Source organism: Rattus norvegicus, chromosome 18 (genome assembly GCF_036323735.1).
Source record: "Rattus norvegicus strain BN/NHsdMcwi chromosome 18, GRCr8, whole genome shotgun sequence".
In the NCBI taxonomy this organism is placed as follows: Eukaryota; Metazoa; Chordata; class Mammalia; order Rodentia; family Muridae; genus Rattus; species Rattus norvegicus.
In genome coordinates this window covers 73,515,369-73,521,729 of record NC_086036.1, presented here as the reverse complement: position 1 = coordinate 73,521,729, position 6,361 = coordinate 73,515,369, and the positions used below count along the sequence as shown (strand labels likewise).

The following is a 6,361-nucleotide window of genomic DNA, read 5'->3' as shown; positions in this document are numbered from 1 at the left end:
TAAATAACTCTCAAAGAAAGGCTTTCCATGTGGAACAGGTTTTGTTGCTCAGCTGACATGAGAGCACTTCATCCCAGGCAGACGGATGCCAATCACCCTGGCAGGAGAGAAAAGGGTCTCAGTCTCCCTTGGCCACCTTCTGCTTCCACCTCACATGTCCTTCTGTGCTGTTCTATTATGGATGGCTCTGGTTCTACGTGGTTGTCCTGGGGGAAAGGGGACAGAGAGAATCCTGTTGAGATGGAAATGTCATTATACTAAAGCACTGTGCTGGCTTTGGGACTCCCCAACACGTGACTGGGGACACCGGTACCAGAAAGCAGCACTGATTCATGTGTTCTCTCTGAGCCAAGGACTATGTCGGGAGCTTTCTCTGCGATTCTCATTTCACCTTCACCCTCAAGGGCATCATCAGGGGTCAGCCTGGACTCCCAGGTTCAGCGAGATCCCTTAATTGCTCGAAGGTCACTGTGCTGGAGTGAGGCACAGCCAGGTCCAAATTCGGACTTGCTCTTTGGATTCCTTTGTCTCCTTCTAGATAGCCTTCCCCTCGAGGATGCAATGTGATTCCGTGGGCGTATACTTCCAGGCAGGGCAAGCAAGTTAACTCTGGAAGCTGTCACTTGTCTGAAGTTACATGCCTATCACAGCGCAGAGGCTCAGCATGTCCCCAGAGTCCATAGCCTGTACCTTTGACAGGGCTTAAAAATACCATCAAGCCCATGGGGCCGCTACGAGGCTCAGAAGAATAAATCTGTTTAAATAGCACAGTATCTGTCACAGAGTATTTAATAAGAGCCACTATTATCTCTTTCTCTCACCTTACTTAGGGCTGGAAAATTCTTGTGCCTATACTATACCAGTGAGCAAAAATAAATGGAATATACAGGATATAATGCATGCACATACACACACGTGCACACACACACACACACACACACACACACGAAATGACATCAGCATATCAAAGAAATCCCTGCATGTGCGTGTTTATTACAGTCCTATTCACAAGATATGAATGTGATACACAGTACAAGGTTATCCAGCCGTGAAATGAAATTTGACCATTTGTTGCAACTTGGAGGTTTTGGATGTTAAGTGGAATGTGTCAGGCACCAAAGGACAAATGCTGAAACTGCATGCTCTCACTTATATGTCGCTGCATTGACTTTGCCAGGGGAAATGTGGAGGAAAATGTCTATTCACCCGGGACAGAACATCTGGGACAGATCTAAGTAATGATTCCACTTAAGTCCAACTTAGTAAACCAATGAGGTTACTGGTTTATTTATTATAGGAGCACAGGTGAGGGGTTACTTACGGGAGCTTGGGTGACTCAAAGACAGCTTCATCACCAAAAGGTCCTACTTCATGAGTGGTGACTTTAGGGAAGTTGTATGGGGGTGACTAGAATTCCAGGCTAAGATCCCATGACATACTCCCGTTTTTTCTAGGGTGTGGTAGCAGTCCCCTTACTGTTCCCATAGACCTAGTTATCACTTATTGCTCGGTACCACTGCCATGACTATGAGGCCAAAGTTATTTCTGCTCCAAAGTGGTCATGGGTTAACCATGTTTTGGCTGTTGGAAGAACTGATACGGTGACATGTGTAGAGGTTAAAGAGTGCCTCTCCCGAGAGCACAGAGTAGGACAGCTGTTACCAGAGCCTGGGGCAGACACGAGGGAGGATGGGATGTAGAGAGATGGTTAAGAACAGGTGCAGCTGGATAGGAGGACGAACTGGCACTGCTTTGAACAGCAGGCGAGGATAACGGTGCCTGACAACAATGTATCGAATTCAACAGCTAGGAGACAGGATTGTAAACGCTCTGGATGGAGACGAGCGATGGCTGAGCCAATCACGCTGATCTAATCATCACTTATGAGGTGGCACACTGCACCCCCACAAATGGTGCAGCTATTACATGTAGATAAAACACACTTGCAGACTCTTGAGAGAGGGCTGACAAGAAGACTCAGTAACTGTGCTTGCCTTGGAAGCCTGACTGAGTTTGATCCTCACAGGAAACAGACTCTCAGCGGTTGTCTTCTGAGTTCACCTGCACTTCTCTATCTTTCTTTCTCTTTCTCTCAGGATGATGAGAATAATGATCCTGAGTGAACCGGAGAGCAGAGCGACCTTGTCTACGGAGGTAACTGATGTTGATGGAGGTGCGAGCCTTTTTGTTTGTTTGTTTGTTTTTCAGAGAGGCAATTTACTAACAGAAAATGACTGTGAATTCTCTTCCTCAGATGCTGTTATAAACGATGGGGTGATATCCCATAGCAAACAGAAACTCTGAAGGCTGATTGGACCCAGGGTCAGGGGTCTCGGTCTTGTTTCCTTCAGTGGTCTGGAGTTTGAGATGCAGGGCAGTGAGAGCCAGCCGGGAGAAGACTCATCCCAGGAAACCTTTACCTTTGTTTCCCAAGTCGCCAGGCAGATGGATTCTTGCTAGGATCAATGACACACAAAAGTTATCTGAAAGGTGCAGAGATGTGGCAGACACCAAATACATTTCCCTCAGCTGCTTATCAAGAGGCGCATCTGCTTTCCATCTTTTCCTTCCATTTTCTCGGTTATGCGTTGTCTCCAGACTCCACTACCAAATGAAATCAGAACAGACCTTTACCAGTTTGGAAAACGGTGAGACCCTGTCTTAAAATTGGAAAAAGGTCTGGGGACGTAGCTGAGGGGTGAACAGTTGCCTCGCATCTGGAGGTCTGCAGGGTTCAGTTCAATTCCCAGTACTAAGGAGAAAAAAGAAGGTACCGATGATAATCATTTTCTTCTCCTCCAAAACCTGCACTGCTTGTAGGGAGTCAGACCTTGCAGTGTAAGCTTGTCCTCAGCGTCGGGAGCTCTCCACTTGTCAAGTGGAGACTCATCCCACTTTCTCCAGGTCCCGAGCCCAGGACGTAAGGACAGGTCTGCAAAACTCCTAGTAGTGTGTGTCACCCTTCCCAGGGCGCGCTGCCAAACCAAGGAGTGACTCTGCAGAGGTGGAATTTTGGGCGTCTGAGGCGTGTGTTGGCGGAGCGGGGTCCCCCGGAGGACTGTGTCACCGGCAGGTGGCGCGCTAGCCGCAAGCCCCGCGGTGTTTTCCGAGCCAAAACTTGAACAGGACGTTAGTGCGGGTGTTGGAAACGAGCGGTTCCCGGGAGCCGAGCTGTTGGCTCCCGCGGAAAAGTGACGAGAGAAGGGAGCGGACACCCTGCTGGAGCGATTCCACGATTCGGACATCGTGAGCTTCCTTCGGAAAGGCTTCGTGAGTGGGTGAGTACTGGGTAGCCCTCGGGAAGCGGAGCCCCGTGGTTTTAACGCGCGGGGTTTGCCTGGCCCGGCATCTCGTCCCTCTCAGACCGACGTTGCGGGATCGAACGGGGGGCGCGCGCGAAAGCCCGGGAAGCGGGCGCGCTGGAGCCCGCGCTCGGCGAAGGGCGCGTGCGCGCGTCCCCGCCGCCAGATGGCGCTGCGCAGTTTGCTCCGGGCCGGCGGCCAGGCAGCATAGGTTCCCGCCGCCACGGCGGCCTCTCTAGCCAGCAGGCGCTGCTCTGTGGTTCCGGGCGGAAGTGAGGCGCAGAGCGGAACGGCCTCTGGTGACATTTTCTTGGGGCGGCGCGGACGACTGAAGGGAATTGGTGTTGGAGGCTGCGGAGGCGGCGAGCTCTACTCTGCCCCGCTGCAGGGGCTCCAGCCGCGCTCCTCTGCTCGCCGCTGGGAGTTGTCTGAGGAGAAAGGGGGCGGCGGGGCCGCCGCGGCCCGAATCTGCGGCCCGTCAGCGCCGCCCGGGTGGGCGCGTGCCCCGACGGGGCGCGCGGGGCCGGCGAGGAGGCACGGACGGCGGGGCGCAGGTGAGGCACGAAGGGGTGCGGGGCCGCAGCCTTGGTTGCGGGGTGAGCCTCGAGGTCGGGGCTGTGTCCCGGAGAGGTGCTTGCGAGGCGGAGGGGAGCGGGGCCGGGGCTGCAGGTTCTGCGGCGTCTGAGCGTGGGGTCACGACGGCGGAGGCGCGGCCCGGACCCCTCGCCTGCCCGCCCGCCCGCCCGCCCGCCCGCCCGCCCGCCCGCCCGCCGCGGTGACCCTCGCGTCCTCTGCCCGCCGGTCCAAGTGCCCTCCTCCGGCCGCTGGCACCGAGTGGGCAGCGGGCTGAAGGGACCGCAGCCCCTCAGGCCGCAGAGTTGTGTTGGAGCAACTTTGCGGAGCCCGGCCCACGGGAGCAGCGGAGGCGGCCCCTCCTCCAGCTCGGTAACGGAGGCAGGCACTCACACCAGCCCGAGCCGCGGAGAGCCCCCTCCCGCGGTGGCCTTGAAGGAGCGAGAAAGGGCTTCCCGGGCTTGGTGCCGGCCTCTCGCCGCTTCCGCGACTGTGGGTCGGCTGATGCCCAGAATCTAGGTGCGTGGGTCTCCCGACAGTGTCCTGCGACTTTGTCAACTTTAAAGGCCAGCTCAAATGTATTCCGAGGACCCCCGGGTTAAGGACTCTCTTGCCTCCCCCGATTTCCCAGAGTACCTCACCAGTATCACTTCTCACCATTTCTCTTACAGCACTTATTTTTATAGTGTATTTGTGTGTGTGTGTGTGCGCGCGTGTGTGCGTGTGTGTATGTGTGTGTTTAAATGGAACAGCCCCCTGTCAGACTCGTCTGCCATTCATTCTCACCTTTAAAATTACCCTATCTTTATCAACAAAGTGGAGGCTCGAGGGTTGAAGGAAAGAACCGGTGCAGCCCTTGCAGATCCTTCACCCCTCGGGCAGTCTGTGCTTGCAGTGCTTTTGGTTTTGAGTTTGAGCCCTGCTCTCTGAATCTTTGCGTCCATTTGGGCGAACGGTTCCACCTATGATGCTTTCTTTGTAAAGGTTGGAGCACTTAATTATAAATGGGTCCGACAGTTTGCTTAGCTTATTACTGTATAGTATGGTTAGGCTCAGGTTAACAGTTTGAATCTCTTTCTTCTCTTGGGATATTTTAAGGATGGAGGCTATTAACTTCGCAATGTAGTTTTGCTGATCCTGGCAATTTGGATTTCTCCAGTAATCAGAGCATCGCCTTTTGGTTTAACAAGCAGTTTAGAGACCTACATATGTATCGTCTGCTATCTTGAAGAATTACAGCAGTATCTCCACCCCCCTTTGGAGGATCATATTTATATGCTATTATAACGTTAATGAGAGTGTATTGTACATAGTACATTGTTGATAAGTGTGTAATTAATTAAATTTGAATTTAGGAAGCAAGATGGACTTTACTTCAGTGACCTATATACTACTTTAAAAAGAATTTGACCGAAATTTCAATTCATTCTATTACGTGAGAAAAAATGTTTTTAACATATAAATCGACTTTCTTTAGTATGCGTCTCAGTAATGCTGTTTTTTGTTTATTTTGGTATTCGTTTTTGGTTTTCAAGATAGGGTTTCTCTGTGTAGTCCTGGGCGTCCTGGAACTAGCTTTGTAGTCTAGGTTGACCCTGAGAGAGGCCTTTGGCTCTGCCTCCCAAGTGATAGGAGTAATGGTGTGTGCAAATGTGCCAGGAGCCACTGCAGCTGGCCGCTTACTGCTGAATTCTTACAATGGTAAACTACACTGATTCTGCCTCTGTCCCTCTTCCCCCCCCACAATATGTATGTGTGTGTGTGTGTGTGTGTGTGTGTGTGTGTGTGTGTGTGAGAGAGAGAGAGAGAGAGAGAGAGAGAGAGACCCCAACAGTGTTTTGTGTAGCTAGCACAGACTGGTTTTGAACTCCCGATTTTCCTGCTTCCATCTTCCAAATGCTAGCTAGGATTACAAGTGTCGTTAAAATAGGTGTAAACATTAAAGTAAACATAATAGACAAGGTGAAAAGTTACGATAGCTGTAACTGGAGGACCAAGTTAGTCAGGTTTTTTTCTTTTTAAGCCAGTCTGAGTCCTCCTGCCTCACCTTTTTCAGTTTTGCATGCTCAGATTTTTCAGTTTGAGTTAAATTTTTATATTTGGGTGCATGCACTGTTTTCTTAAGTGGAGGTCAGAGGAGTCTGTGGGAGTTGGTTCTCTTATTTTCATCATGTGGATCCCAAGCACTGGGGCTAGTGTCTAACTTACCAAGCCATCTTGTCTCCATAAGTCAGATTTCTTATGAAATGCCACCTCAACTTTATGGAAAGTGGGCTGGATTTTTGAAACAAGAAATTTGCCCATTGTTAGCTTCATATTAAGTTCACAGTGCATTTGTAATTTAGCTGGTATCTGTCTGTCTGTCTGTCTGTGTGCATGATGGAGAGGGACAGTGTCCAATCTAGCCATGCATTTGTGGCAGTCTTTCTGCCTCTGCCTTTGGAGTGCTGGGATTGCAAGTGTGTGCCAATACTCCGTGGCATTAT

General features: G+C 51.2%; 1 protein-coding gene across 4 annotated transcripts in view; it reads left to right on the top strand.

Annotated features, from left to right (window-relative positions):
- Nucleotides 1–970: 970 nt before the first annotated feature.
- Ark2n (arkadia N-terminal like PKA signaling regulator 2N) overlaps nucleotides 971–6,361 on the top strand; it is an 89,656-nt gene continuing 84,265 nt past the window's right edge. For 2 of the 4 annotated variants that reach the window (XM_063277296.1, XM_039096776.2), the window contains exon 1: nucleotides 971–3,278. The gene's annotated coding sequence lies outside the window, so the exon portion shown is untranslated. Of the gene's footprint in view, nucleotides 3,279–3,585; nucleotides 3,857–6,361 lie in introns of those variants that run through there. The other 2 variants (NM_001107374.2, XM_039096777.2) reach the window with 2 other exon arrangements.